This window comes from Galeopterus variegatus, unplaced genomic scaffold (genome assembly GCF_000696425.1).
Source record: "Galeopterus variegatus unplaced genomic scaffold, G_variegatus-3.0.2 Scaffold1608, whole genome shotgun sequence".
In the NCBI taxonomy this organism is placed as follows: Eukaryota; Metazoa; Chordata; class Mammalia; order Dermoptera; family Cynocephalidae; genus Galeopterus; species Galeopterus variegatus.
This window is the reverse complement of record NW_007727719.1, coordinates 164,375-175,659: the sequence shown is the minus strand read 5'-3', so window position 1 is coordinate 175,659 and position 11,285 is coordinate 164,375. Positions and strand designations below refer to the sequence as shown.

Here is an 11,285-nt window from a genome sequence, read left to right as displayed (position 1 = left end):
ACCCTCAGTGGGAGCGCTGCCACGCTCGCAAGCGGCGCACTGTAGCAGTGCGCCACCGGGCTGGCCCAAGGAGTTGTAATTTTTTTTTTTTTTTTGGTTTTTTTTTTTTTTCCGTGTCCGGCAATGGATCGCAACCCTCAGTGTCGCGCCCGTACCGGACCGGGACCGGGAACGGGATTGCAACCCTCGGTGTTGCTCCCGCGCCTCGCTCAGCCAGTGAGCGGGAACCGGTCTGTATGTGGGATCCGAACCCTCGGGCGGGAGCGCCGCTGCGCTTCCCAAGCGGCGCACTTATCCAGTGCGCCACCGGGCCGGCCCCGGAGTTGTAATTTTTGATAGCAAATAGTTTAATGGTTGTAAAGTGTCGAAGATGAGGAAAGTTGGAAGGATTTGGCTTTGGGCTGTGGGGCTGGATGGTTCCCAGAGAATTGGTATGACAGGGGATGATGGTGATGGTAGAAAGCCCCTTGGATGGCTCCTATTCTTCTTTTTCCCTTCACCCAGCCTCAGATCTGGCCAGCATCACTTCCTGCGTCAGTACCTTTTGGGGCCCTGGGGTCATCCTGACCTGGTTCTGCCCCTCGGGGCTAAGAAGCCTTTGAGTTGGAGGTGGGTGGGCAGCAGGGCTCCCAGGACAGATCTTCACGTGGGACGAGTGTGTCCATGTTGTGTCTCTAGCCAGGTCAGTCCTACCTGGCCACCGTCATGAGCCTCTGGGACAGAATGAGGGCCCTATCTGCCTCTGTGATCTGCTACACTGAGAATGCAGGTGACAGAGCTGCGTGGGGCCTTAGAGTTGGTAGAAGTCCTCCCGAGGTCCCCTGAGTGCCAGTTTCAGTAGCCAGGCCTTCTGTACTGACAAATCTTTGGGTAGTTTAGGAGAAACTCCCACTAGCAACCCATGCCTCAAAAAAGTGGGTCCTCAGGGCCAGCTTGTGGCTCACTCGGGAGAGTGCGGTGCTGATAACACCAAGGCCATGGGTTCAGATCCTATATAGGGATGGCCAGTTTGCTCACTGGCTGAGCGTGGTGCTGACAACACCAAGTAAAGGGTTAAGATCCCCTTACTGGTCATCTTTAAAAAAAAAAAAAAGCGGGTCCTCACCTTCACCAAAGACTAGGGCTATGGAATGTCGTCCTTCCAGGCCCCAGGGCTCTCTAGGACTCTTCATGCTGTTTGCCAGGAACAACCTTCCACCAGCAAGCACAGTGCTAATAGGTTTGGTCGTCAGCCTCCAGGAGGTACTAAGTGTTCATAGTCAAAATGTGGATTCTGGCCTCAGTTTCCAAAAAGGCAGGCTGCCCTGTAGATATACCCATCTGGGGTTTGGGAGAATAAGAGGAAACTTAGTAGATGGAATTTGAGGCTCAGTGGTGCCCTAACCCATCTCTCAACCATCTGGGGACCATTGCTGGAGCTATAATTGGTGTACTTCTCTTTCTCTTCGTGAAGGGCTTGCTGTTTTACCTCCTGTGGCAGAGGTCAAACTCTGGGTGCGGCCTCTGTGTTTGTTGGGAGGGGGTTGGAAATGGGGAGAAAGAGGAAGAAAGAAAGTGAAAAAATGTCCAAGTTGTGAGGAGGAAGACATCTCCAGTGACATCATCACCCCACGTCTTTCAATTCAAGGTCCTTCTCAGGAAGAAAAGCCACGGGATACCAAAGTTGAATGATGTGGTCCTTAGGAATGAAGTATGGTCTGCTCATCTTCAGCCCTTTATAACCATTATACAATTTGCTATCAAAAACTACAACTCCCATGATCCATGGGACATACTATGCTGGCGTAATGCATGTGGATGTTACCCCATGGCCTGATGGGATTGTAGTCCATTTAGCTCTCATTAATCTGCAAGTCTGACCTAAACCCAGAACAGAGTGGTGCTGCTAGTTGTGGTACTGGAAAGCAGAGGGGGCTGGGTACTAATCCCCATATCCAAGCATTGTGGTAGGACCTCTGGAGCAACTAACCCACACCCTGCCTCTTGCCTCTGGCCTCAGCTCCCTTCTTTATCCATTATCCTTATACTTCATGGAGATTTTTTTTTTGGTCCATTCATTCACTTCTTTCTTAATTTTTTTTTTTTTTATTAAGTACATTTTAAGATCTTGCAGCGGGGAGAGAAGAGGGGTGGGTCAGGCCCACCAGCTGGCTCCTTTGCTGGCCTGGTTACAGTGGAGGGGGAGCAGGGCCGAGGCCCGGCCCACCTTATTCTTCAGTGTCCCGCCTCCCCAGAGGCTTCTGCTCCCGCCTCCCTCTCTCCTGCCTCCTTGCTGTAGGCAGTGGGCAGAGCCAATCATGGAGTTTTTCTTATCTTTATCTTTTCAAAAACTCCTTGAACCCACTCCTGGTTACACTGCTTTCCTTACTCCATCTGCACCTCATGGCCCATTGCTTTATTTGCTCTCTCACCAGTTTCCAAACTTTATATTAACCAAATACATTCACCTAGCGTTACATATTTCAAGAGAACAGAAGAGTTTATAATGAAAATGTGAGTCCCCTGATCTTCCCTTACTATATGCCCTGCCTGTCCTCCCTAGAAATGCAACCACGTTTAACTTCTGGCAGTCACCTCTGTATTTAATCAAAACTTTGATAAGTAATCATTTAGTTTTCACCCTCATCTTTCCATCTTCTCCTTCCCACCCTCTCACTATTGGAATTTTTATCTCTTTTATAAGCTTCCCATTGTAACTTAACTAATGTGCAGAACATCTTTCTTGCATATCTCCTTTACTTTCTTTTCTTTCTTTTTTTTTTTTTTGGTGTCTCGCTGGTACTGGGATCTAAACCCTTAACCTTGCTGTTATAACCAACTATAACCATGCTCTAACCAACTAAGCTAACCAGCCAGCCCTTCTCCTTAACTTTAGATGGTGGCTCTTCACTCCCCCCACTTGGAAGGATGAAGATTTTGCAGTCTTGAACCCTTTTATTCCCCACTTTCTACCTCTGACCTTCCAACATCTTTACCATCTTCCAGGCAGATAGATAGGATGTTGGAGGTAGGGTCTGGGGGGCCCAGTAGTTGGCCTAACCCACCCTCTCCTCTTACCAGGTTCTTGACTCCGCTACAGGAAAGAATTCAAGAGCAGAGTCACAGTAGAAAGTGAGAACAGATTTAATATAATGAAGAAGAGATATAAATTTCACAGAGAGAGTGTGTCCTAGCTCCAGACTGAGCAGGGCCCACACCAAGTTTAACACAAAAGCAAGAAATGCATACTTAAAGTTCAAAGCACAGGCTGGCTCAAGAGAATGAGCAGCTGTTTGCTCAAAGTAAGCTTGATACAGAGTAAAGCATATACACCTCAGCCAGTGAAGTGGGGGTTGTTGCCTCCAGGAAAGTGAGCAACAGCCCCACCTGCTGGGATTCGGTTTTTATAGTTTCTCTATCTAATGAATATTCAGTTAAGGGGGTAGTTCCCAGTTATGTAACATTAGTTTTGCACTGCCCAGTTGGTCTCTTCTTGGAGCATATTCATTTGTCAAATCCTGTCACGTGCACCAGGCATATTCAAGAATATGCTGTGCTCTCTAGCACCTCTGGGAAAGGTCATTCAGCTACCAGGGTTATGTATCCCTTCTCTACTGAGCATGCCCAATCACTGGATTTGCATAAGGTAGCCCCTAGTGGTCTCATTTTCCCCGTGTTGGTGCTGGAAATAGGTCTAACTAGCAACGGTAACTTTTCTTTAGGGGACGGTCCAGAGGAGGGGCCTGAGACCTGGGATTGGCTTGAAACCCAGAGGCATGTCCTATAACCCAAGCCCAGGGAAACTGAACACCTTCTGTCTCAGATACATTTGCTATCTGTTCTGTGGCCCTTCTGTGCTTTATATCTAGGTTGATTCCCAAGGTTAAAAATTAGTACTGCATTGTGGCCACATAAATATTCTCTGCAGCACCAAATAGTTTTCTGGGATTATATTTCATTTCTTATAACTTTCCCACCCCAAGTTTTTTTTTTTTTTAGAAAGCCTCAGCCCCAGCCCTTACAACCCAAGCATTTCTTAATGTTTTTCTGCTTTTTTTGGCAGCTGGTTGATATGGGGATCTGAACCTTTGACCTTGATGTTATAACACTGTGCTCTAACCAAGTGAGCTAATCGGCCAGCCAGTATTTTTGGCCTGTGCTTGCTTATGTTTATTCATTTCTAGAGAATGAATCTCTCCATCCTAGTCAAGGTTTCAGGAGTTCACACTTATGACAGTCTGTCACAGACTTTTCCACCCTCCTGTTCCAATCTAGTAGTTTTTTTTTACCCCCAGCACTACTGCATAGCTTTCATTCTTTGATTGCCCCTCTTGGGTTGGTGGATCTTGGATCAGACATCTTGTTCTTTCTTGTTTTCCTCCTCCCCACTTCCTGCAGCAAAAGTAACTTCCTATAAAGCATTTGAAGTGGCAGGGGGCGGGGTGCATATATTTTCTGAGGTTTTGCAAATCTGGACATATTTCTATTCTCCTTTCACTCCTGATAGATGATTTAGCTGTAAATAGAGTGTTAGTCAGGGAATAGTTTCCTTAGGAATATGGAGGGTTGGTCTCTATTGTTCTCTCCTATGCATCTGAAGTTTCTGAGGTTACCCTAATACTTCTAAATTTTATTTATTTTTTATTTTTTTATTTTTATTTTATTTATTTACTTTTCTTAAAAAGATGACCGGTAAGGGGATCTTAACCCTTGACTCAGTGTTGTCAGCACCACGCTCTCCCAAGTGAGCTAACCGGCCATCCCTATATAGGATCCGAACCCATGGCCTTGGTGTTCTCAGCATCGCAAAGGGGATCTTAACCCTAATTTTATTTATTTTTTATTTTTTTATTTTTATTTTATTTATTTACTTTTCTTAAAAAGATGACCGGTAAGGGGATCTTAACCCTTGACTCAGTGTTGTCAGCACCACGCTCTCCCAAGTGAGCTAACCGGCCATCCCTATATAGGATCCGAACCCATGGCCTTGGTGTTCTCAGCATCGCACTCTCCCAAGTGGGCCACCGGCTGGCCCCATACTTCTAACTTTTAGATGACTTGCTCTTTCTGTCTGGAAGCTTTCAGGATCTTGAGCTCTTTTTTAACCTGGCTTATTGTGAACTCACAAAGATATATATAAATGTGCATTTGCTCTTATTTCCTTGGCTGGACATTCAGTGTTTTTTTCAAACCCAAGATTGGGTTTGACTATGTTGACTCTGGGAAACTCTTGTATTATTTCTAGGATGATTTTATCTCTGCTGCTTTCCATTTCTCTGTTTGTGAAATTCCTAGTAACTGGATGTTGACACTCCTGGTGATTCTAACTCTTTGCTTTGTCTCTTTTTGTATTTGTTTTGTGTTGCTTTATTTTACTCCTTTGGAGATTTCTTCCACCTTATCTTTCAAACCTTCTATTGAATTTTGTTTTTATTTTAACCATTATATTATAATTTCCAAGAGTCTTCCTATTCTTAATTACTCTGTTTTTCATAGAAACATTTCTTTTATGGATAAGTATGTCTCCGGAAATACCGGACTTTTTTCTCTTAAATTCTCTACTGGGCTCAGGGATATTTCTCTTTACTCAGAAGTTATATATTCTGTTTTTCTTCTTTCTCTTTCATGACAGAGGCTTTTTCAGTTCTCTGTGGTATTAGGTGTTTCCTAATCTTAAACCCCTCCTGGGCTTTATTCCTTTATGGACTTTACTAAATTGTGCCTTACTTTTCCCTATATTACTTGGTTTTTCTTCTTTAATCTATCCATCCATCCATCTACTATCTATCAGTCAACCTATCTATGTATCTGTCACTTATTACCTCTGTAGCTCTGTATCATCTTTCTGTTGATATCTACCTAGCGGTCATCTATTTATCCATCTACTATCTGTCAGTCAACCATCTATCATCTGCATAGCTAAGGTCTATTTATGTATCTGTCTAATCTATTTATCATCTACCAGTCTATCATCTATCCATCCATTATTTATCATCAGTCTATCGTCTCTCTCTTTATCTCTATGTTATCTATCTTCTGTCTATCATCTATCATGCAGTATTACATACATACAGTAAAATAACTGGAGCTCCTTGCCAGTCAATCCTCCTTCCTCCCCTGCTCCCAGGCAACTACTTTATTATTATCACCAACTGATTATAGATCAGTTTTTTCTATCTTGAGATTTCATATATATTTGCTTTTGTTTAATATGTTTTCAAAGTTTATCCATGCTATTATGTGCATCAATAGTTCATTCTTTTTTATTGCTGAGTAGTATTCCAAATATAAAATTTGTTAATCCGTTCTCCTGTTGTAGATATTTAGGTTGTTTTCAGTTTCGGGCTTTTATGAACAAGGGTGCTATGAATATTCTTGTGCAGGTCTTTTTGTTGACATATGTTTCTCTTGGATAAATACATAGGAGTGGGATTCCTGTCTCATAAGTTAAATGTATGTTTAACTTTATAAAAAATGACTAGACAGTTGTCCAAGTGGTTGTATCACTTTACGTTCCCACCAGCAATGCAGGAGAGCTTTGGTTGATCCATGTCCTTGCCGATAATTGATGTTGTCAATCTTCTTGATCTTAGTCAGTCTAATATATGTGCAGTGGTTTCTCATTACGGTTTTGATTTGCCTTTCCCTGATGATTAATGATATGGAGTACCTTCTTATATGCTTATGGCTACATTTGTGAAGAGACCAACTACTTTGCTCATTTAAAAAATTGGTTTATTTTTCTTCTCATTATTGATTTGTGGACATGCCTTGTTTGCTGGAATATGTTCTGTATCTGTTTTTTGTTGTTCTTTATCTGAGATATATAATGTGAATATTTTTTTCCAGTTTGTCAGTTTGTGGCCTTGTTTATTATTTTCCTAGTGGTATCTCTGATCAACAAAACTTTTTCAATTCGATGGAATTCAATTTGTCTTTTTTTTTTTCATCTTATGGTTAGTGCTTTTTGTGTCTTGTCTAAAAAATCTTTGCCTACTCCAAGATTATGAAAATATCCTTATATGTATTCTTCTAGAAGCTTTATGTTTCTAGATTTTTTTCCACATTTGCTTCAAGGCAGCTTTATTCATTGTGGGTATAGGACACATTGCTGCCCTCTGTCACAGAGCCTCTAGGTCCTACCCCACCCCATCAGGACACCTGCCTGGCAGAGCTGAGACACAGCCATTCTATGGGAGGCACCCTGGGGAACTTTGGGCCAAATAAAGGGGTTACAGCAAGGGGACACTGGGCCATTCCTATGGAAACCGACCCCAGAAGGATGTTACATCATCCCTCACCTGGAGTTTCCCTTAGCAGCTTCAGCCTTCAAGAAAGCCTGGGTCTTCCTACTCAGCTCGAGGCCCAGAGCCCCTCCCAGCCTGGTACAGCAGCCAACACAGGGCTAAAACCCTCCAACCTGTGGCACTCCAGCAGCCTTTGTCCTCTGAGGATTTGTGCTTTGATTTGACTTGGAAAAAAAGGAAAGCTGTCAGCCCAACTTCCCAGGTCAATGTCCTTGGAGGGCGAGGGGACACTGCAGATACTCCAATGACCTCATCAGAGGTCACACAGCCCAGGGAACAATGCCCTGAACTCCTGAATGGACCTTCCATCACCTCCCACTACCATCCCCACATCATGCTGGGGTTCAGCCCTAGACACCCACCTGCAGCCCTTACTGGCCAGGGACCATGACAGCCAAGCCATGTGTGTGGGTCAGGAATGTGCCCAGTGACTCTGCCTGTCTGGTCACATGCAGCAGGGCCCAGGGGCTACCAGCACTAACAGGACCTGGGCCCTTCAGAGAAAAGCAAGCTTGGAGGGTCTTTTGGGCAGGGGTCCATCCTCCAGCTATGCCCTTTGAGGCCTAGGAAAGGAGGAGGTATGCCTAGGAAGGAGTGAGGAGGGGGCTGCCTTCCTTCCCAGCTGGGCCCAGCCACTGAGCCTAGTCCCAAGCATGGCTGAGGGGTGAGTATGTAGGTGGCTTATAAAGAGGCAGGCTGGTGGCCCCTGCAGCACAGGGCTCTTGGGCAGGGCAGAGACGTGCTCCATTTCCTGGTCCTAGTAGGGCTCTTCCTCCTCCTCAGCATTGGCCTTATCCAGCAGCACCTCACCATTGAGGGCCAGCTCCACGTGGGCCATCAGCACATCCTCTAGCCCGCTTGTGCACCTGCTGCACCAGCTCTTCCTCCTTACTGATGTCCTCACCAGTCACCATGAAGGCCTTGCACAGGGGTTGCATTGTGTTCAACCACATGCCAGGGTTCTCCTACATGGTGGCTGAGAACTGCCCCGTGATGGGCATGGTGCTGGTATTCAGGGCTCTGACAATGGCTGACAACATTGCAGGCCTTTGAGAAGGTTCGTGGTCTTGACAGGCTTCTAAGCGATGTCGAAGGTGTTCAGGCTGCTCAGCTTCTTCTCCCAAAATGGCTGCCAGGGCTGGTCCATGGTCTTCTGGGGGTCATTCTCTTTATTACTGGGTAGACTTGATTACCAGGTGTTTGAAGATGGACACCATCTTGCTCGACAGGGAGCGCCACATTCAGGTCAGGCTTGTCCTTGACCTGGTTGGAAGAGTTGTAGTGCACGTGCTGGCATCTCCTGTTCTTGTTGCTCATCAGCATCCTGCCCGTCCAGAAGTCAAAAGTGCTCAGGTTCATGGAGCCACCCAGGTCCTGCACCAGCTGTGGCTTACTATGGAATTTCCTCCCACTTGGGCTCTTCCTGTCTGTTGCACCCAGTTCCTCAGCCCGCCTCTGAGCCAGCTGCCACCATTGCTACTTGATACAGCTATTATGGTCCACAGCAGGCTCCTGTCCTTAGCCAGTCATGCTTTTCTGGTTCTAGCTTTTATGTTTAGATCTATAATCCTTTTCAGGTCAATTTTTGCAGCACAAGTGTTGAGATTCATTTTTGTTTTCCATATGACAATGCAACTGTCGTGGATATACCACATTTTGTTTATCCATTCGAGTTGTTTACATTTAGTTATTACGAGTAATGCTATGAACATTTGTGTACAAGTTTTTGTGTGGACATGTGTTTTTATTTCACTTGGGTATATACCCAGGAGTGGGATTGCTGGGCATGTGGTCCTCTCTTTAACGTTTTGAGGACCTACTAGACTGTCCAAGGTGGCTGTACCAGTTTACATTCCCATCAGCAGTATCAGGGTTCTGATTTCTCCACATCCTCATCGACACTTGTTATTATCTGGCAATTTGATTATACCCATTGCAGTTGTGTGAAGTGGTATTTCACTGAGGTTTATTTTTTTATTTTTTTACTATTCACAATGTTTGTTCATCTATTCTTCATATTCAGAGAAAACACTACAGTTTCTATATATGATTCAGTGGCTGCTAAGATAAATGAATGAAACTCTAGAAGGCAGATCTTTTTTTCCCAATTTTTTTTTATTGTGATAAAATACACATAACATAAAATTTACCTTCTTAACCTTTTTTTAAAAAATTGAATTCTAATTGATTATACATATTTTGGGGATTCAATGTTGACATGTTGATCAAATCAATATTAATAGTATATATATATATTGTTACAAATTGTACTTATTCTTTATGCCCCTTGTCCAATCTCTCCCTATCCCCCTCTTCCTCCCCCCTCCCACCACTGATAACCCTAGATTTCTACTTTTGAAAGAACAATGGTTGATTTGTTGATTTGTTGCCTAGATGATCTGTCTAATGCTGAGATATGCGTTCAGGTCCCCCAATATTATCATAGAACAGATGCTTCTTCTGTCATTCTAGAATGGGCTTTGTGGGGAGAGAAATCCTCTTATTTTCTTTGGTCTCTGCTGGTGTCTCTCCTTGTATCAATGCACTCCAGTAGCTGGTGGACCATCTGTGTGGTGGTTGTGGTGTCTAGCCACTTTCATGGCAGCCATGGTTACTTTGGTGGCTGTGGTGGGCCACCCACATAGAGGTGATGTTTTTGGCATGCTCCTTGGCGCTGGTGTTGTGCCTGGTTGTGGGGATGTCCGGTCCCCAGCTCTATGCCTCAGGACTCCGGGCAGGCCCTGAGGTGCTGGCAGGGTGCCCGGTTGTGGGCGGGGGGGTCTGGTCCCCAGCTGCGTGCTCCAGGCCCCTGGGCAGGGCTCCGAGGTGCGGGTGGTGTGCCTGGGCTGGAACTAATTTTTTGTCCTTTGCTTCTAAAATGGGAGAACTTCCTGTGGGAACCAGTACATGAGCTGTGTGGTTGAGCTAAATTGCTGCTTTGCTGCTGTTTCCCTAGAGAAGGCTTTTTGTGCAGTTCAGGGTTTAATGGTTGACCTTATAGGTACTTCCAGCTCTCCAGAGACCCGGGGCACCTGGGTTGTGTAGAAACTCTGATCTGGGCCTGAGTCTTTTCATCAAACTGCACCCCATGCAATTCTGCATTCCCGACCAGTCTCCTCTGAGTGGTCCTGTGCTGATTGGGGGTTGGATCAGCTGTCCTTGCTGTGCCCCATTGTTCCCCCGTCTCCATCACCGCCCATGCTCCAAACACTTCCCATGGGATGGGCCCTGCACTGGTCCCTTGCAATGACTCACTGGCCTCTGAATTGCTCCTTTTTTCAGCTGTTCTGGCTCTTCGCTCCTGTGTGGGTCCATGGGAACCCTATTAGTGGTCTTGCAGTCCTGGGGGCCAACAAGGCCCTCTTCTGCCCTGCCACCTCCAAGCAACTCCATCCAAAGGGGACAGCTGCGGCTTCTGCCATCTCCTGCTTCCATGTGCTCAGCAGCTCCGGCCTTAAAGCGGCCACAGCTGGAAGCCTTCCATATGGGTTTTTCTTTTTCTCATCATGGCTTCTCCCACCTTCATGAACTCCGTAGGTCTCTCCTCCTCTTCCCCTGAAGCGGCCACAGCTGGAAGCCTTCCATATGGGTTTTTCTTTTTCTCATCATGGCTTCTCCCACCTTCATGAACTCCGTAGGTCTCTCCTCCTCTTCCCCTGAGCTCTAGCAGCCCCAGCTTGGCTGTTGTTAAATTTTTATACTTGTAAATTGATTGATTTGTGGGAGAGAGTGATGCTGGGGGACCATCTATTCCACCATCTTGATTGGAGCTGCCTTCTTAACCATTTTTAAGTGTACAAATCAGTGATATTAAATACATTCATAATGTTGTGCAACCACCATCCAGAACTCTTTTCACCTTGCAAAACTGAAACTCTGTATCCATTAAACAATAACTCCCCATTTCCCCCTTCCCCCAGCCCTTGGCAACCATCATTCTACAATCTCTTTGACTGACTACTCTAGGTACCTTATGTAAGTGGAATCCTACAGTATTTG

At 45.3% G+C, this 11,285-nt stretch overlaps 1 pseudogene; it reads right to left on the bottom strand.

Annotated features, from left to right (window-relative positions):
• Positions 1-8,043: 8,043 nt before the first annotated feature.
• LOC103594708 lies at positions 8,044-8,735 on the bottom strand (annotated as a pseudogene).
• Positions 8,736-11,285: the final 2,550 nt, after the last annotated feature.